This window comes from Capsicum annuum, chromosome 11 (assembly GCF_002878395.1).
Source record: "Capsicum annuum cultivar UCD-10X-F1 chromosome 11, UCD10Xv1.1, whole genome shotgun sequence".
Classification (NCBI taxonomy): Eukaryota; Viridiplantae; Streptophyta; class Magnoliopsida; order Solanales; family Solanaceae; genus Capsicum; species Capsicum annuum.
Genome location: NC_061121.1, coordinates 100,815,419 through 100,837,997, shown reverse-complemented (window position 1 = coordinate 100,837,997; position 22,579 = coordinate 100,815,419).

Genomic DNA, 22,579 nt, shown 5'->3' with positions numbered 1-22,579 from the left:
AAGGTTATTGGTGAAATTCTTGAGGATTGACCTTAATTCTTGAAGCTAGGGTTCTTGCCTCTTGAGTAATTTGAGAGAGAATGAGTGTAATTTGCTTATTGAGGGCTGAATTTTGTGTTTTTGGGGCTGAATAAATGTAGGAAAATGACCCAAATACCCTTAAGGATGCATAGTTTAATGACTGAAAACTGGCCCAGTGACGCCATGTCAAGTCCGCATCGGTTCACTGAAAATTGCCACTGAGAGGTGGAAAAAATATTTATCAATGCGATAGGCGATGCGGCACATGGAGATCACATTGATCCACTGGTTGGGACTTCCAAACATATTTTAAACGATTTCCTAAAAATCCAAAACTTGTCCAAGAACACATACTGACATACCTGATCATAAATCAACCTAAAAATTGATATTTTAAAGTCATAAGGGTAGTGAAATAGGATCACCAACTTATGAAGGATAAAATACTTTAAAGTATAAATACTCAGCTGAAATTTTCTAAGTCTGGGACCTTTTTTCAAGCCTTAACAGATGGAGTTAGGCTAGAAATGTTTGTGGGGTCTTACAATATATCCCCTTTGGGAACATTCATCCTCAAATGATACTGACTAAGCTAAGAAATACTGATGGAGAGTTTATACAATGAACATGCATATCTCATTCATGGAATACATGACTAAAAGTACTGATAAGCTGAATTTTTATACTGAATATATATATCTGATGCATGAGCACATGACTGAATGATTCGTGAATGCATGACTGAATATGCAATGGTAATGGATACCAAGTTCATAACTGTAACAGAAATCGGAACTCAACCATTCTAAGGAAGATTGTTATCTTAAACAGTGAATACTGATGAACCTGGGATTATTTCCTAAAAGTGTATGGATGGGAACATAAGAAGATGATTGAGTCTGAAATATGATACATGGACTGAACACATGAATTAAACTAATTCCTTAAATATATTCCATGCCATGAAATAGTCATACGGCTAAGATTGGAATGAAAGAGTTAACTTATGAATACCCATTACATCAAACTTCATCTTGTTACGTGAAGAGAAAATGGAAGGTTTAGGAAATGCAAGTTCGGGGCGTTATGTCCCCCGAAGAATGCTGACTTGGATGGGATGCTGAGGAAAGGCTGAGATGATGCATGGGGCACCGATGAACTAAATCATGACTGAATATACAATATTTGAAAATGAGGCATAATACATAAACTGAGATAAACTCACACCTTCTAGGATGCTCTATCTTGTCATAGTCATATTCACGAAACTGCAGATAGTACGATTGGGTGGAAAAATGGGGAAACCATATGAACTTGTTCGCCTAACTGCTAAACTAAATTCCTGGCGTTATGGACTAACACATACTGAAACTTATACTCAATTGGAGCATTTTATGATGCTCTTTCTATAAAGTTCTACTGACTTTAGGGAGCAAGAAAATCTTGGCATGGTTTTAATAAGAAATAACAACTTGGCTAAAATTCTTTAATATGGCCACTAATAACTCTACCTACTAAGGTCCGAGATGGACTAAATTTTCCTACTATTTTCAAGCGTACTCAAATATCTAAATTACATTTATCCATTTACACATAAACATGACATTCAAGCCTATCTTCATAACTACAAATTTGTGTAAAACTAGCATGCAACAATCTTTTCTTAACATGAAACATTTACTCTCCCCCTTCTAAGCAACTGCTCACACTACATTATTTCATAAGAAGAGTCTACTGAAGGTTAAAGCATAAGAATCTAAAGTATGAATGACACTATACCGAACTTGACACATAACTAAGGCTTGAGGAATAGAATATCAATATCCTAGATTTTATCAAGAGATTTAGACGGAGGATATACATGGAAAAATTTGAAATTTGGCTAATCATTAGGAGTATAGTATAAGCCATGGAAACTGAGCATACTGTAATGTATGAGTACATAAGTCATGAGATGCATGACCAGAGTTTGGAGTTTTCTGTATTCATGAAACACGATTTGTAACACTGAGTGAACTGGAAATCCTTAGATTAAAAATGGTAAGCGTACGTGATTTTTAATCATGTGCGCAAATATGAGCTATGATCATAGAGCTAACATGTAAGGCATGAATAAATATCGTGATAGATAAAGTGTAAAACGTTGCACTGAGGTAAGGGTGGGTTAGGCATCAACCTCTCCTACTACTTTCCTACACATACTAACATTACTACTAAAATCTGAAAGTCTGACTTGGTTACAGGTTCTACCATCACCCCCTTAGCGTAAAGCCATTATTCTAAGTCTTTAAGCGACTTAATAAACTTTAAATTGAACTAAAACTACTTTACTCTAGAGGCTAAGATATAACAATACAAATAAACACTAAACTTATTCTGAAGGACTACACCTAATATTGGATGATCCACTGCTAGTACTTTCTTCTGAAACACGATTCTTAGCTTTCTATTTTCCCAACAATCATCATATAGCAACCTCAAAACTGACTAACTTTGAATTCTCAACTCTCTTTTCTACTAGTTCAATCTATAAATTCAAACTTAAATCAACTGAAACTGAGGTATTACTCCTTCATTCAAGGTCAGGTGTATTAAGTAATCAAAACTGAAAGACTCTATTACTGAACTCAGCTGAAGAAATTTTTAGTATGACTTTAAAGTTGACTGCAATGTAAGACGTTACCAGAGATAAAGAAGCTCCTGGAACAAATAAGGCATAAACATATAAATGAAAAATCTATAACATACCAGTGAATATATCAGGGGAATTTTTATGATCCTATCTGGATAGAAGTACATAAGCCTATTTGGGCATTGCCCACCGGTGGCACTAGAAGTGCCAGCCTACTGATTCGGGCAACCAGACTAAGTTGAGGGATGGATATGCTAACTCCACAAACCTGACTAAGGACAATCTCTAATTCTATGGCCTGGCTTACCACACCCAAAACAAATATCATTGCCAGCTCTACACACTCCCTTATGGTTCTTAGCATATCTTTCACAAAGCAGATTAGTACGAACACCCTTTCACTACCATATGACTTAAACCCTGGTGCTCTATCTTGACTGTTATTCTTAGATTTATGCGCTGGTGCTTTAACTGAAGGCAAAACTAGGGCTGAGAATCTTTAATGGAATTGGGAGCAGTTACTACCCCCTGATAATGGCTTAAAATTATTTGTTCTTGCCTTTTTATTCTTCCTACACTCCCCTTCCTCACTCTACCAAGTGCAAGTCAAATCCCTAGATAGGACAATGGTCTGCAAATTGAAAACAACTCTAAATTCAGCGTGAGAGACATACTAATTCAAGGGAACTTCCCGAATGAGTGGAGGAGCTGGCTGGTTTTCATTCTTTCTTCCATTAACTTCTTAGGGAGACATGTTCTAAAAGCATGAGGAAGAGATAAATTAGACTGAGAGTTTAACTTCAGATCATGCTCACTCTTACGACATGAATACTAAAAAAAAGGAAACTTTTCCTAAAACATTTCATAGCCTCCTGTCCATAAATGTGGCATGCTACACACCCATGCACATAACTCTACTAGATGTGGCTTTTAGACTCCCTAGGACTCTGTTGAACCTTACGCTCTGATACCTAGTTTGTAATGCCCTGATTCTGTACCCCAGATGCTATACGGTGCTTAGACCCTGAAGGACTATAAGCTAACCCATGAATGATATCTGCTATGAGCACTAAATAATAATATTAATATAAATGCAGAATTAGGCTAAATTACCATAAGTTTCAAAATCTAAATAATGATTCGGTAGAAATGAACTAAATTCTAAACTGAGATTGAAATTGAGATTATAAGAGGTAATCATCTAACTAACATACCCCAAATCTGAGTTGATAGGGGTCCAACCTGTGACCCCAGTTGGAAGGGTGATAATACGTAGCCATGAGTATTAACACTGGTGTGGGGTAAGTCGTAGTCTATCGAGTGACCCCTAAGATTAGTTTTAAACTATCGGGTGAGACCTGAGTATGTCAGTCCTATCTAATATGTGACACCTCATAACCTACCCTGGATACATAGTTCTTGAACTTAGGGATTACTTCTAGGGATCCAGTCCTAACTAACGGGTGAGCCCCCATCCCTAGGCTTACTCGGTCCTGAATCCTACACCCAACTGAGTATATGGAACTGGACTGGACTGATATTGAGTTTTCTGAGTTATCCTGAGTTCTATAACTGATTGAGTTCTACTGAGTATTATAGCTAACTAAATTCTACTGATAGTTACATCAATGATACTATTCTGTAACTGATGCTGGCTCTAGGTAAATATTAGATTGTTGGGTATTAAATACCACTTTGTACCGATAGCATAGAAAGTAAAACATAGCATGATCATAAAGGCATAACAATACTTGCTTGCTAACGATGTACTCATTTATAAATTTTGTCAAACACTTGATATACATTAACTTAAGCAGGAATGAGATCACATAATAACATGTCATACTTTTACTAGTCAAATCAGAAAAGTATTTCATCAAACACTTGTAGGGCATAAGCTTTTACATCTAATAGCATGTCATGATTTCAACCTTTAATTCACATGGGCATTCTATCAAACATTTGGGAATTACAACTTAACACAAATAATAATGGATAACACATAAACATTGTGAAAACAATGCCCAAACATGAAATTTCATGAAATTAACATGCAATTCATAAAATATCCCATATATACATTTCCATTTTCATGAATCTTATCACAATCATTGATTCAAAACCAAATCAACATCATAGACATGTGTACAATCAATTTCAAACATGGGAATTCGCAATTCCATAACTTGTAATTTTAAAAGGGAATTCTTGGACACTATGGGTGGAAGGTACCCATAGATGAACATCTAACATACATGAGACGATAAATCCTTGAAGGTTCTTGGTGAAATTTTTGAGGATTGACCTTGATTCTTGAAGCTAGGGTTTTTGCCTCTTGAGTAATTTGAAAGAGAATGAGTGTAATTTGCTTAGTGAGGGCTGAATTTTATGATTTTGGGGATGAATAGACCTGGTAAAATTACCCAAATACCCTTAAGGATGCATAGTTTTAATGACTAAAAATTGGCCTAGTGACGCGCAGCCCGACGTATCGCATCGATGGGGTCGACGCTATGGCCAACGCGCCGTATCGAGTATGCATTGGTTCACTGGAAATTAGAACTAGGAACTAGAAAAAATATTTATCAATGCGATAGGCAATGTGACACATCGAGATCGCGTTGATTCACTAGTTGGGACATCCAAATATGTTACAAATAATGTTTGCAAAATCTGAAACTTGTTTGAGAATACCTACTGGCAGACCTGATCATGAATCAACCAAAAAATTGATAGTTTAATGTCATAAGGGTCGTGAAATAGGAAGTTAATGTCACCCTATATTGCTTGTATCTTTGTTATGAAGTTAAATCTCAGAGAAGTCTTACATGCTTTAGTGAGATTTAATTTAGTTTGGTGATTATTTGATTTTCTAGGAGCATCCAATTGCTATTTTTGACATAGAGTCCAGCCAACTGAAATTTAGAAAGATTTATATGGTTATGGTCTAGTGGAGGCACTAATCGATTAAATAGGCTACATTTGAGACTAACCAAGATATGTGGGCCCAATATCCTTACCTGTTTGAGTCTTTTGGTACTTCCTATTCCTTAATCTTTAAAAAGAATAGTCCTTTTCATAGTGGATATTGCAATGACTCTACATTTCATTTTTTACATTTCATGTGTTTTTCTTATTTTGATCCATCTTATAGTTTCTAAGGGATACTAATGACTTTCAGCAACAGATGGTTTGGTTCATAGGGAGTTTAATTAAATTTTAAACTATTTTTTCTATTTTAGAGCTTTTAAAGTTAAGAAATTTAACTTTAGTCAAAATTCTTAGTAAACAACCTTGAATTGAAATTTTTACAATCCCATGGATTGGTTTAGGGGGATCTTTAGTTCCATCCTAAGGTTCTTGGACTCATTCCAGGCGCTTGGGAGGGTTTTAGTGAAATTTGAAAATACCTTGACTTCAATCAATATTTCATTAAAATGACTTCCGTTGGTTCTTTTAATTTCGTTGAATCCATAATGTTTATTTGAATAGGGCAACATATTTGACTTGTGTGCATGAAATTCAGAATGAATCCCAAGGATCCATTGGAAATACTTTTGTAATGCCTCGAGTCTGTACCCTGGATGCTACACGCTGCTCATAATCTTGAAGGACCATAAGCTAACCTAAGACTGGTACCTGCTATAATAATTGAATGACAATAATACTAAAATATGGCGAAATTAGGTGTAAAATATGCCATAAGGTTCAATACTATAAGTAATACTAGATATGGTATCACAATACCAAAAAGCCTGAATATCAGTACTGAAAACTAAACAACTGTCTGAAAATATTCTAGTCTGAAAAGCTTCTAAACTGTCTAAGTTGTGGAGTTGATGGGAGAAGTCCCTAACAAACTTCAACTACTGAAAATAAATTGAAATGCTAAAATAAATACTCTCATTCTCTAAAGGACTCACCACTAACTCTACATGCTAAGAATTTAAACCGCTAAGGGTGGTGCTCAGGAGCCCATGCGTCTTAACCTCTGATATAAGACGTTATAGCACAAAATAAAGGTATGCTTCAGTACTTTGAATGTTCTGGTATGCTTAGTGAGTGATGTGTGAGCAGATGCTAACAAATTTGAGCATTTTAATTGAGAATAATAATAAAGTCTTCAGCAACTTTTGTTGTTTTTGATTGTTTTCTCTTTGATATTACTGTAAAAGTCAACATGTAAGAGAACCAGCAATAATGGAAGTAAAAGAGGTAATTTTTGAGTAAGTAGAGAGGGAAGTATGGATGATGACTTATCTGATAAGTCGTCAGCCTTGTGATAAGCTATCAGAGATACCGTCAGCCTTAGATAGAGAATGTGATTCAGCTAGATGAAGTGACAAAAACCTGTTATAGGCCATCAAAGTTGTGATAAGAGAGCGGTCTTAGGCAGTTCTTAAGAACTTGAAGTTAAGAAGAGATGACAATTCTGATAAGTCGTCACATGTCTAATAAGCCGTCAGGCTTCATCATCAGCTGAAGAAAGAACTTATTCAAACGTGAAGAGGAGCTGATGACATTCTTGATAAGGCATCAGACTCCTGAGAAGCCGTCACACACGTCATCCTCTATCCAAGAAAATACTATGATCTGTGATTTTGTTACCATAATTAGGATGAAGTATTTAAAGTATATGTTAAGGTTTTCTAATAAAAAAGGGGCAGAACATCTTGAACTTATTACAAAGAATACTTTACTTCTCTTTGGTCCCAAAACTTGAACATCAATTTTCAATTCTTTGATTTAGTTGTGGGATATTCTTCTTGAATTTGGGAAGAGAATCAATTTCTGACTATATCTTTTGTAAGTTTAATCACTTTGAATTATGAATTCAGTTATTATTATCGCTTTCTCTTTCATTTAGAACTAAAACCCATAACTAGGGTTGTGGGGTTTGTGATTACTCCCATATTATCTTAATAGTTCGTTAGGGTTCGAGTGATTACGGAAATATCTTGATAATTCTTTTGTTTTAATTATTTTTTGTTGGTTGCAAACAATAGATCTCGCCTTAGGTTGATTTGCTCAAACTTAGAAATAAACTAAAGGTAGTAAATTATCAGTGAGGATTTGGGAAGGTTAAGTTCCCATCTAATGATTAATGTTGTAACAAAATTAATCAACTCAAAATAAAATCAGTATGAATAGAATATTTTCCTAAGGTCGAGAGAATTAGGGAGTTCAACATCTAGGTAGGTTGAGAAGCACTTGCACTATCGAAACTGATAATTTGGTGTTTTCCACAAGTCATGAGAATCCAGTACTACAACTATTATTCAATGGAGGATTACTAATCATAGTGATCACAACTTTAGTTTCTCTATATTATTAATTTGAAATATTGCAATTTAATCTTTGAGTTCTAAGGTGAATTGAAGTGTTAATAACTTTTGTTCAATCATTTAAAAACCCCATTTTATCTTTTCATATCATTTGTTTGAATATAACTTTTAGCTATAGTTTCAACTTAGTTTAATCGCCACTCACATTGTTCCTCGTGGATTTGATCTCGACTCCAAAGTTGGGTAAATATATTGACGACAACCGCCTTGCACTAAATTGACGTGTAAGTTGAGCATTATCAAAAATGGCATCGTTGCCAGGGAACAATTTGGCGTATTGAGTTGGTTTGGAATTTTAGCTTACTTTCTTGAATTCAAACTTGTAAATATTTGTTTAATTCATTTTTTTATTTTTTTTATTTTTATTTCCTTTTATTTTTATTTTTTGTAACAACTTTCTTAAGATGTCAGCCTGGATAGATGGTTTTTTGAGTAATAATGATTCTTGTTACTACTGTGGGGGACCATATTATGAGGCTTACTATCCAAATTTAGATGGAACTGCATGGACGGGACCATCATAATATGATGCAGATACTATTCTAAATGAGGAACAGACTGTAACTTGGTGTTTGTCTTGTGGTCAAAGTGATTATTCTGAAGATATGTGTTCTATTATGATTAAAATTGATAAATTGATGGAATGAATTTTAGAGAATCAAACAGAGTTGTGGGCAGAGCTAAAAGAGTTTCCACTACCACCATGTCTACAATGGCTAAACAAAGAAGAATATGAAGAAGGCATTGGCCAATTTGTGGAGAAACACAAAAATTGCATCCACTCGATTGTTATCTTGATCTTGAGACTGATATAGAGAATTTTAATAAAAGTAAAAGTGTTGAGGATAGTGTAAATTTTAAAGTAGGATTTGTTGGGCCACATTTAAAGCACTTTTCTACATTTTGTTAGATGATATCTTGTCAGTAGAATTATTTAAATTAGTAGAAGACTGTGAAGATAAGGAACACGAATCCGATATTCTTAATTTTACACTAGACCAGCAACATAAAAACATATCCCACTTTAGGGCCGAGTGGTTTACCATGAACATTCTATTACTCAGATCCTTAATTTTTGTACCACCCCTCTATGCGTGAGGTAAGGAGATGGACTCTAAGTTGGGGGGTGAAATTCATATCCTCAAGGTGGATGAAAAAGCTGAGTTGGGTCATGCCACGACACTAAATTAGGCATTGCTTGGGAGGTAACCCAAGGTATTTTGTTATTTGTGTTCGTATTATGTGATTAACATCAGATCTTTGCACCCATGGTGCCATAGGTATATTTCTATCTCTCTTATTTTGGTTTGACACATTGGGGACATTGCATGATTTTAAGTTAAGGGTGGGGTTACTTGTGGGTGTTGATTTCCTCTTAGGGTTTTTGTTGCCGTGCCTCATTCCCCCAGAGTCTTGTTCCTTGTAGAGCCAACATGTTAGCCATATTTTGTTTTATTTTGTAATGTGTTGTGATTAGTTGTTAGAAAAATAAGTATCTATGGAGGTTGACATATTTTTGTTGATTTTTTTTTTGGAATGATAAATATCTCTCCAATGGTCTACTTTGTAACTGTGTAATGTACATCTATATACGACTACTGTGAATCTTTTTATGGCATTGGAAATAGTGACTTGATAATCACTGCTAAAAAATTGCATGAACTGGATAACTAGTAACTTGTGATATACTTGTGTTCCTTGTGCGTGTGAAATCTTACTTAGTTCCCTTAGTATGTTGAATCTAGAACTTGCCCAATTACTCTTACCTAGGTTAAAGGATAGGGGTTAGGAAAAGATCATAGGCCATTTTGATATTAGCCCGCTTTTTGCCTAAATGACCTTCCCTGTATGCATAATATCCCTTAATCACTATTTTGAGCAAAAATAGCCTATTTCTTTTTATGATTCCTATCACCGTCCCATTTATATCATAATGAACCTATTTTGGCCCTGGTCATCCTTGGATACTGTGCACCTTGACTTAGGAAAATGGCCTAAGTTGAGGGTAGGTATCATAGGGGTGCATGATGTAAAATGAGTATGGAGAAAGGTAGAAGAAAAGAAAAAATAAAAAGCTAGGTTCGGTGGAAAAGAACAAGAAAAGAAAAGTTGTAAAAATAAAAATAAAATGAATGAATAAAAACTGCACCCAGCTTAAATGTGCTTTAATCAAGAAAGAGAGAGATAAGGTAAAGGTTGATAAGCGAGACCCCAAAAATATTGTAGTGCCAAGGATGCTTTGTTACTTAAAATATCCTCGTGTATCATACCAGCCCCAAGCCTATATTACAAGCTGAAGAAAAATCCTATAGTGATCCTAACTTAAGTTTCTGAAAACTTTGGTAATAAAAATAAGGGCCAGCTTGTGGTATTTGGCATACATTGATTGGAACTTCCTTTTCAGAGTGAGTGTCTCTTTACCATCCCCTCATTGATATGCTTGAGTTCACCTATGAGAGAGAAGGGACCTCTTTGTTGAAACTGCGCAATGGTTACGTTGTTAGTTGCTAACTTGTTTGGATAGTGTAATCTAGGTACATGCATTTTTGTTGTTGCTGAATTGATGCCATATCTTGATTCCTGTGTTTCACATTATTGTTCTTCAATAATATGCACAATTGTATTTTTAAAATTAGTTGACCTTGATGATGGTGAAGATGTTTTGAGATAATATGGATGGTTGACTGCCGAATGTACTTTGTATCCTCTTGGTTGTGTTTTAGTTGCTTGAGGACAAGCAATTGTTTTAAGTTGAGGGTGTTCATGTTTGAGCAGATGCTACAATATTTGAGGATTTTAACTGAGAATAATTGCAAAGTCTTAAGTAACTTTTGTCATTTTTGATTGTTTTCTCTTTGATATTGCAGTAAAAGTCAAAATGCAAGCGAACCCGCAATATAAGAAGTAAAAGAGTTAATTTCTTAGCAAGTAGAGAGGGAAGTATAGTTAACAACTTATCTAATAAGTCGTTAGGGTTGTGATAAGCTATTAGAGTTGCCGTCAGCCTTAGAAAGAGAATGAGATTCAGCCAGAAGAAGTGATGACACCCTGTGATAGGCTATCAGAGTTGTGATAAGAGATCTGGCTCGTCATTAAGCGTAGGCAGTTCTTCTAAACTTGAAGTAAATATGCAATGACAATTTTGATAAGTCGTCACATGTCTGATAAGCCATCACGCTTCATCGCCTGCTGAAGACAGAACTTCTTTAAATGTAAAGAGGAGTTGACGACATTTTTGAAAAGGCATTAGACCCTTGATAAGCGGTCATACACGTCGTCATTTCTCTAAGAAAATACTCTGTTTTGTGATTTTGTTTCCATAATTAGGATGAAATATTTAAGGCATATGTTAGGGTTTACTAATAAAATAAGGGCGGAACAACTTGAAGTTATTCCAAAGACTACCATACTTCTCTTTGGTCTCAAAACTTGGAATTCAATTTTCAATTTTTTGATTTAGATATGGGATATTCTTCTTGAATTTGGGAAGTGAATCAATTTCTGAGTACATCTTTTGTAAGTTTAAGCACTTTGAATTAGGGGTAGAGTGATTGTGGGAACAGCTTAATAATTCTTTTGTAATAATTATTTTTTGTTGGTATCAAACAATAGATCTCTCCTTATGGTTATTAGCTCAAACTAAGAAATAAACTTAAGGTTGTGAATTATCAACGAGGATTTGAGAAGGTTAAGTTCCCATCTAATGATTAATGCTGTAACAAGATTAATCAACTCGAAAAAATTAGTATGAATAGAATGTTTTTCTAAGTTCGAGAGAATTAGGGAGTTCAACATCTAGGTAGGTATAGAAACACCTAGATGGACAGTCAAAACTGATAATTTAATATTTCCCACAAGTCAAGAGAATCTAGTACTACAACTATAATTCAATGGAGGATTACTAATTGTAGTGATCATAACTCTAGTTTCTCTATATCATTGATTTTAAATATTGCAGTTTAAGTTCTGAGTTCTAAGGCGAATTGAAGTGTTAATAACTTTTGTTCAATCATTAAAAACCCCCATTTTATCTTTTCATATCATTTGTTTGAATTTAACTTGTAGTTATAGTTTCAAATTAGTTTAATTGCCACTCACACTATACCTCGTGGATTCAACCCCGACTAGAAAGATGGGTAAATATATTGACGAAGACCGCTTTGTACTATGTAAGTTGAGCGTTATTATAAATGGCGCTATTGTCAGGGAACAATTTGGCGTATTGAGTTGGTTTGGAATTTTAGCTTACTTTCTTGAATTAAAACTTGTAAATATTTTTTTAGTTTTTTTTTATTTCCTTTTTTTTATTTTTTCTAGCACCTTTCTTAAGATGTCTGCCTGGATAGATGGTTTTTTGAGTGATGATGATTCTTGTTATTATAGTGGGGACCATATTATTAGCCTTACTATCCAGATTTTGATGGAAGTGCATGGACGAGACCTTCATAATATGATGTGGACACTGTTTTAACTGGGGAACAGACTGTAACTTGGTGTTTGGCTTGTGGTCAAAGTTATCATTCTAAAGATATGCGTGCTATCACAATTCAACTAGATAAATTTATGAAATGAATTTTACAAAATCAAGCACAGTTGTAGGAACAGCTGATGGAGTTACCACATCCACCATGTCTACAATGGTTAATCAAAGTAGATTATGAAGATGACATTAGCCAATTTATGGAGAAAACACAATAATTGCAGCCATTGAATTTTCATCTTGATCTTGAGACTGACATTGAGATGATGAATAAAAGTAAAGGTGTTGAGGATAGTGTAAATTTTGAAGTAGGATTTATTGGGCTGCATTCGAAGCATTTTTCTTCATTCTGTTTAGATGATATCTTATCAATTGAAACATTTAAAATAGTAGAAGAGTGTGAAGATAATGAACAAGAATCCTATATTCTTTATTTTACACTAGACCAGCAACATAAAACACATCTCACTTTAGGGCTGAGTTGTTTACCATGCACATTCTATTACTCGATTCCTTAATTTTGTTACCACCTCCCTATGAACGAGGTAAGAAGATGGACTCTAAGTTGGGGGTGAAATTCATATCCTCTAGTTGGACGAAAAATCCGAGTTGAGTCATGCTGCGACACTAAATTAGGTGCTGCTTGGGGGGCAACCCAAGGTATTTTATTATTTGTATTGGTATTACGTGATTGACATCAGATCTTCGGACCAATGGTGCCACAGGCATATTTCTAACTCTCTTATTTTGGTTTGACGTATTGGGGATATTGCATGATTTTAATTTGAGGGTGGGGCTACTTGTGGGTATTGATGTCCTCTTGGTGTTTTTGTTGTCCTTCCTCATTTCCCTAGTGTCTTGTTCCTAGTCGATCCGACATTTGTAGGCGTATTGTGTTTTATTTTGTGACATGTTGTGGTTAACTAGGAGAACAATAAGTATCTATGACAGCTAACATATTTTTTTTGATTTATTTTGGGAATAATAAATACCTCTCAAATTGTCTACTTTGTAACTGTGTGATGTGCATCTATATGCGACTAATGTGAATTTTTTTATTGCATTGGAATTAGTGACTTGATAATCATTTCTAAAAAATTGCATGAACTAGATAAGTAGTAACTTGTGATATACTAATATGCCATGTGCGTGTGAGATCTTACTTAGTTCCCTTTGTATGTTGAATCCAGAACTTGCCCGGTTAGTCTTACCTAGGTTGAAGGATCGGGGTTAGGAAAGGATCATAGACTATTTTGATATTAGCCCACTTTTAGCCTAAATGACCTTCCCTATATGCATAATATCCCTTGATCCCTATTTTGAGCTTGAATAACCAATTTCTTTTTATGAGACCAATCGTCATCCCATTAATATCATAATGAACCTGTTTTGGTCCTAGTGCCCCTTGGACACTGTGCACCTTGACTTAGGAAAATGGCCTAAGTTAAGGGTGGCTATCATATGGGTGCATGATGTAAAATGAGTATGGAGAAAGGTAGAATAAAAGAAAAGAAAAAAAAGATGGGTACGGTGGGACAGAACAAGAAAAGAAAAGTTGTAAAAAAAAAGAAAATAAATAAATAAAAACTGCACCCAACTTGAATGTGCTTTAATAAAGAAAGGGAGAGATGAGGAAAAGGTTGATATGTGAGACCCCAAAAATAGTTTAGTTCTAAGGAGGCTTAGTTACTTTAGATATCTTTGTGTATCATACCAGCCCCAAGACTATATTACAAGCTGAAGAAAAGTCATATAGTGATCCAAACTTAACTGTCTGAAAGCTTTGGTAATAAAAATAAGGGAAAGCTTAATGTATTTGGCATAAATTGACTAGAACTTCTTTTTGAGAGTGAGTGTCTCTTGACCGTCCCTGCATTCAAATTCTTGAGTTCACATATGAGTGAGGATGGATCTCTTTGTTGTAAGGGCATACTGGTCACATTGCTAGTAGCAAACTTGTTTGGATAGTGTAACCTTGGTACATGCGTGGTTATTGTTGCTGAATTGATGCCACGTCTTGATTCCTGTGTGTCGCATTGTTGTTCTTCAATAATATGCACAGTTGTTTTCTTAAAATTAATTGACCATGGAGATGATGAAGATGTTTTGAGATAATTTGGATGGTTTACTGCTGAATGTTCTTTGTATCCTCTTGGTTGTGTTTTAGTTTCTTAAGGACAAGCAATTGTTTTAAGTTGAGGGTGTTGATGTGTGTTCAGATGCTAACACATTGGGCAATTTTAACTAAGAATAATTGCAAAGTCTTAAGTCACTTTTGTTGTTTTTGATTGTTTTGTCTTTGATGTTGCAGTAAAAGTCAAGATCCAAGAGAACCAACAATAATTGAAGTAAAATAGTTCATTTCTTACCAAGTAGAGAGGGAAGTATAGATGACGATTTGTCTGATTAGTCATCAGCCGCGTGAGAAGCTATTAGAGTTGCCGTCAGCCTTAGAAAAAGAATAAGATTCAGCTGGAAGAAGTGACGACAACCTTTGATAGGCCGTTAGAGTTGTGATAAGACATCAGGCTCATCGTCAGGCTTAGGCAGTGCTTGAGAACTTGAAGTGAATAAGTGATGATAATTCTGATAAGTCGTCACATGTCTTGTAAGCCATCAGGCTTTATCATCAACTAAAGAAAGAACTTTTTCAAATATGAAGAGGAGTTGACAACATTCTTGGAAAGGAATCAGACTCATGATAAGTCATCACACACGTCATCGTCTGTTCGAGAAAATAGAGTGATCTGTGATTTTGTTTACATAATTAAGATGAAGTATTTAAAAAATATGTTAGGGTTTGCTATTAAAAAAGAGGCGGAACATCTTGAACTTATTCCAAAGACTACTTACATTCTCTTTGGTCTCAAAACTTGTATTTCAATTTTCTATTATTTGATTTAGTTATGGTATATTATTCTCGAATTTGGGAAGAGAATCAGTTTCTGACTACATCTTTTGTAAGTTTAATCACTTTGAATTATGAATTCGGTTATTCTTATCGCTTTCTCCTTCATGTGGAACTAAAACCCACAACTAGGGTTGTGGGATCTATGATTGCTACTATATTGTCTTAATAGTTCGTTAGGGTTCGAGTGATTGTGGGAACATCTTGGTAATTCTTTTGTATTAATTATTTTTTGTTGGTTGCAAACAATAAATCTCTTCTTATTTTGATTTGCTCGAACTGAGAAATAAAATAATGGCAGTGAATTATCAATCAGGATTTGGGAAGGCTAAGTTCCCTTCTAATGAGTAATGTTGTAACAAAATTAATAAAGTTAAAATAAAATCAATATGAATAGAATGTTTTTCTAAGTTCGAGAGAATTAGGGAGTTCAACATCTAGGTAGGTATAGAAAAACTTAGATGGACTGTCTAAAATGATAATTTAATGTTTCCCTCAAGTCATGAGAATCCAGTATAGCTACTATTATTCAATGGAGGATTACTAATCATAGTGATCACAACTCTAGTTTCTCTATATCATTGATTTGAAATATTACAGTTTAATTGAATTCTAAGGCGAATTGAAGTGTTAGTAACTTTTGTTCAATCATTAAAAACCCCCATTTTATCTTTTCATATCATTTGTTTGAATTTAACTTGTATCTATAGTTTCGAATTAGTTTAATCACCACTTACATTATTCTTCGTGGATTCGACCCAACTTCAAAGTTGGGTAAATATATTGACGACAACCACCTTGCACTAAATTGATTTGTAAGTCAAGCGTCATAAAAAATGGCGCTGTTGCTAGGGAACAATTTGGCTTATTGAGTTGGTTTGGAATTTTAGCTTACTTTCTTGAATTAAAACTTGTAAATATTTGTTTAGTTTATTTTTTTATTTTCATTTCCTTTTATTTTTATTTTTCCTAACACATTTCCAGAGATTTAAGCCTAGATAGATGGTTTTTTTAGTGATGACAATTCTTGTTATTACTGTGGGGGACCACATTATGAGGCTTACTATGTAGATTTAGATGGAAGTACGTGGATGGGACCTTCACAATATGATGGGGACACTGTTCTAACTGGGGAACAGACTGTAACTTGGTGTTTGGCTTGTGGTCAAAGTTATCATTTTAAAGATATGTGTGCTATCACAATTCAAATGGATAAATTTATGAAACGAATTTTACAAAATCAAGCACAGTTGTGGGAAGAGGTGAAGGAGTTACCACTGCCACTATGTCTACAATGGCTAATCAAAGTAGATTATCAGGAGGACATTAGCAAATTTATGGAGAAAAAACAAGAATCGCAACCACTTGATTTTCATCTTGATCTTGAGACTGACATTGAGATGATAAAAAAAAGTGAAGGTGTTGAGGATAGCGTAAATTTTGAAGTAGGATTTGTTGGACCGCATTCAAAGCATTTTTCTATATTCTATTTAGATGAAATATTGTCAGTGGAATCATTTAAAATAGTACAAGAGTGTGAAGATAAGGACCAAGAACTCTATATTCTTAATTTTACACTAGACCAGTAACATAAAAATATATCTCAGTTTAGCGCCGAGTAGTTTACCATGCACATTCTATTACTCGGTTCTTTAATTTTTGTACCACCCCCCTATGATCGAGGCAAGAAGATGCACTCTAAGTTGGGGGGTGAAATTTATATCCTCAAGGTGGAGGAAAAAATTGAGTTGGGTCGTGCCGCGTCACTAAATTAGGAGCTTCTTGGGAGGAAACCCAAGGTATTTTGTTGTTTGTATTCGTATTATGTGATTGACATCAGATCTTCACACCCATGGTGCCATAGGTATGTTTCTAACTCTCCTTTTTTCGTTTAACACATTGAGGACATTGCATGATTTTAAGTTGAGGGTAGGTTACTTGTGGGTGTTAATGTCCTCTTGGGGTTTTTGTTGCCGTGCCTTATTTCCCCGGAGTCTTGTTCCTAGTCGAGCCTGTATGTTTATGCGTATTGTGTTTTATTTTTTGATTTGTTGTGGTTAACTGGGAGAAAAATAATTATCTATGGAAGTTGACATATTTTTTTGCTTTTTTCTGAGAATGATAAATACCTTTCCAATTGTCTACTTTTTAACTATGTGATGTGCATCTATATGCGAGTACTGTGAATCTTTTTATGGCATTAGAATTAGTGACTTGATAATCATTGGTAAATAATTACATGTACTGGATCAATAGTAACTTGTGATATACTTGTGTGCCATATGCGTGTGAGATCTTACTAAGTTCCCTTTGTATGTTGAATCCAGAACTTGCCTGATTAGTCTTACCTAGGTTAAAGGATAGGGGTTAAAAAAGGAACATAGGTCATTTTGATAGTAGCCCACTTCTAGCCTTAATGACCTTTCCTGTATGCATAATATCCCATGATCTCTATTTTGAGCCTGAATAGCCTATTTCTTTTTGTGATACCTATCACCGTCCCATTTATATTATAATGAACCTATTTTGGCCATGTTCCTTCTTGGATACTGTGCACCTCAACTTAAGAAAAAGACCTAAGTTGAGGGTGGCTATCATAGGGGTGTGTGATGTAAAATGAGAATGGAGAAAGGTAGAATAAAAGAAAAGAATAAAAAACTAGGTGTTGTGGAAAATAACAAGATAAGAAAAGTTTTAAAATAAAAAAAAGAATGAATGAAAACTGCACCCATCTTGAATGTGCTTTTATCAATAAAGGGAGAGATAAGGTAAAGGTTGATAAGTGAGACCCTAAAAATAGTGTATTGCTAAGGAGGCTTAGTTACTTTAAATACCCTTGTGTATCATACCAGCCCCAAGTCTACATTACAAACTGAAAAAAAGTCCTATAGTGATCCTAACATAACTATCTGAAAGCTTCGGTAATGAAAAAATATGCAAGCTTGTGGTATTGGGCATACATTAACTGAAACTTCTTTCTGAGAATGAGTCTCTCTTGACCGTTCCTGCATTGACATGCTTGAGTTGACATATGAGTTAGGTGGGACCTCTTTGCTATAAGGGCACACTGGTTACGTTTCTAGTTGCTAAGTTGTTTGGATAATGTAATCTTGGTACATGCATGATTGTTGTTGCTAAATTAATGCCATATCTTGATTCCTGTGTGTCGCATTATTGTTCTTTAATAAAATGCCCAGTTGTTTTTTTAAAATTAATTGACCTTGGAGATTCTGAAGATGTTTTGAGATCATATGGATGGTTGACTGCTGAATGTACTTTGTATCCTCTTGGTTGTGTTTTAGTTTCTTGAGGACAAGAAATTGTTTTAAGTTGAGGGTGTTGATGTGTGAGCAGATGCTAACGCATTTGAGGCTTTTAACTGATAATAATTGCAAAGTCTTGAGTAACTTTTGTTGTTTTTGATTGTTTTCTCTTTGATATTGCAGTAAAAGTCAAGATGCAAGAGAACCAGCCATAATGGAAGTAAAAGGCTTAATTTCTAAGCACGTAGAGAGGGAAGTATAGCTGACGACTTGTTTGATAAGTCATCATCCTTGTGATAAGCTATTAGAGTTGCCGTTAGCCTTAGAAAGAGAATATGATTAAGCTGGAAGAAGTAACGACAACTTGTGATAGGCCTTCAGAGTTGTGATAAGCCTTCAGGCTCGTCGTCAGGCTTAGGAAGTGCTTGAGATCATTAAGTGAAGAAGCGACGACAATTCTGATAAGTCGTCATATGTCTGATAAGCCATCAGGCTTCATCGTCAGCTGAAGACAGAACTTGTTCAAATGTGAAGAGGAGCTGAGGACATTCTTGATAAGGCATCAGACTCCAGATAAGCCATCACAAACATCGTCGTCTATCCGAGAAAATACTGTAATCTGTGATTTAGTTTCCATAATTAGTACGATGTATTTAAAGCATATGTTAGGCTTTTCTATTTAAAAAAGAGGCGGAACATCTTGAACTTATTCCAAAGACTACTTTAATTTTCTTTGGTCTCAAATCTTGGATTTCAATTTTCAATTCTTTGATTTAGTTGTGGGATATTATTCTTGAATTTTGGAGGAGAATCAATTTCTGACTACATCTAAGTTTAATCAATTTGAATTATGAATTCAGTTATTGTTATTACTTTCTCTTTCATGTGGAACTAAAACCCACAACTAGGGTTGTGGGATCTATGATTACTCTTGTATTGTCATAATAGTTGGTTAGGGTTCGAGTGATTGTGGGATCATCTTGATAATTCTTTTGTATTAATTATTTTTTGTAGGTGCAAACAATAGATCTCGCGTTATGTTGATTTACTCGAACTGAGAAATAAACTGAAGGTAGTGAATTATCAATGAGGATTTGGAAAGGTTAAGTTCCCATCTAATGATAATATTGTAATAAGATTCATCAACTCGAAATAGAATTTGCATGAATAGAATGTTTTCCTAAGTTCAAGAGAATTAAGGAATTCAATATCTAGGTAGATTGAGAAACACTTGGATGGACTGTCGAAACTGATAATTTGTTGTATCCCACAAGTCATGAGAATCTAGTACTACAACTATTATTCAATGGAGGATTACTAATCATAGTGATCACAATTCTAGTTTCTCTATATCATTGATTTGAAATATTTCAGTTTAAGCTTTGAGTTCTAAGGCAAATTGAAGTGTTAATAACTTTTGTTCAATCAGTAAAACCCCCCATTTTATTGTTTCATATCATTAGTTTATATTTAACTTGTAGCTATAGTTTCAAATTAGTTTAATCACCACTCATATTGTTCCTTGTGGATTCGACCCCGACTCCAAAGTTGGGTAAATATATGAATGACGACTGCCTTGCACTAAATTGACATGTAAGATAAGCGTTATCAGTGAGGTAGGATGAAATGCATGGATTCATATGCATGAACAATACTAACTGAATATTATGAGTATGAATAAATAAGAGTTCATACATAAATGTGGAGACTGTACTAAGATCGTAATAACACTGAATACTGAATCTGAATACTGAACCTTAATACTGATTAACTCATATTTGAGTGTACTGATACTGAATTACTGGTAACTGAATGACTGTGTCTGATAGTCTTGATTCTATGGATCTATAATGAATCCCATACTGAGCTGAGTGACTGTGTTTGACAGTCTTGAATCTACAGAACTGAACTGAGTTACATACTAAGACTGAATCTGAAACTAAGACTGTGGGAAGTAATCATCTAACCGACATGCCCCTTCTCCAACTGATTTGAGTTCCAACCTGTAACCCCAGTTCTAAAGGTTTCAATACCGTGCCATGAGTAAGGACAAGTGTTGAGTCACCCTCATCTAGAAGGTACTCTAAACAAGAATTATGGTACCCTCAACTGGAAGGCAGATCACCTCATCGACCCTTAACTGGCAGGTTGATGTCTAAACCTACGCTGGCTATGTAGTTCTAGAATTCAACGATTTCTTCTAAGGATTTTACCCTCTACTAGAATGTGAGTCCCCATCCTTGGGTTCACTCGGTGTTGAATCCTACTCCCAATTGAATAGACACTAACTGAATTCTAAACTACACTGGGCTAGACTAAAAAATTACTGATCATACTATTTAACTGAGCCGAACAAATTTTACAAAATTGAGCTGGACTGATTCTGATTTTATTGAGAATTCCTAAGTTCTGTAATTGACTGAATTACACTGATCGAGACATGACTAATTCTACTCTTTGACTGACCATCAATCAAGAAAAGCAGCTAAATTGTTGTGTATTAATGTAATACCCTGAATCTGGTACCCAAAATGCTACACGATGCTCATGATCTCAAAGGACCATAAGTTAACCCATGACTGATATTTGTACCTGTATACTGCATAAAATACTTTATAATACGGAAACATGTATTGAAAGGCCATAAAGTTCAATACTGGACATTATCTGAATGATATAACATCTGTGTGGGGTAATAGAATTCCCCAAAACAAAACTGGAAATATTGAAGTCTGAAACCTGATAGTCTAGAAAGACTCTAATTGACTGAACTGTGTGAGTAAGGAGTTGATGGGACATGTCCCCAACTAACTTCAACTAATAAACTGATTAATGAGATAATAGGGAAATAATCATGTCTTCGAAAAATGAGGACTCACTTCTAACTCTGTCTGCGGATATCTGGAATATACTATTGCTCGTGTCTTTGAACCTAAGGTATAAGACACCATAGCATAAATGCATCAGTACTTTGACTATACTGGTATGCCTGTGAGGTAGGCTGAATGCATGGGGTTCATATGTATGAACAATAATAATAACTGACTAACTATCATGAGAGATATAATAATTGACACTAATACTGTGATAACATGATCACTGAATCTGAATATAACTGATAACATGAGTAAATCTATGTGCCAGTCCTGAATTTGATGGAACTATCTGAGTTTTGTTTTATGTCTAAGTCAACTGTATCTGAAAGTCCTGAATTCTCAAGAACTATGTGACTTGTTTTACTAAGACTGATACAAAGACTGTGGGAGGTAGTGATCTAACTGACATGCCCAAATATGCATTATAGTTGAATTGGGGTCCAATCTATACCCTGATTAGAAGGGTGTCAATACCATGCCACTGGTAAGGACAATATCTACGTAACCCTAATATAATAGGTAACTATAGTGAGAATGGTGGGTACCCTCATATAGAAGGCTAAGACACCTCATCTACCCTCATATAGTAGGTTATGATGTCTCAACCTATGCTGGCTACATTTTTATGGAATACAAGGATTACTTCTAAGAATCACACCCTCATATAACAGGTAAGTTCCCATCCTTGGGTTCGCTCGGTGCTAATTTCTACTCCTATCTAATAAGACATTGAACATAATTTACTGAACTGAACGTGGAATAAGTTACTGAATTTTGTTGACTGGTAGAATACTACTGATATCTGACAATTGACTGAGTTTTTGAGATCATGGAGATATCCTGAGTTGTTAGACTATCTGAAGTCTAAGGATTCATATCTTGACTGAGAGTATCTTGAATACATGACATGGCTTTAGGCACACAAATAATATTTTGGGTACAAGTACCCCCAGGACTAGATAGAAGGAAACTGACAAAACATGACTTGCTGGAGTGCGTAATAATCACCATAATGCATTTACTGAAGTATTTCATCAAGCATGCGATAGGCATA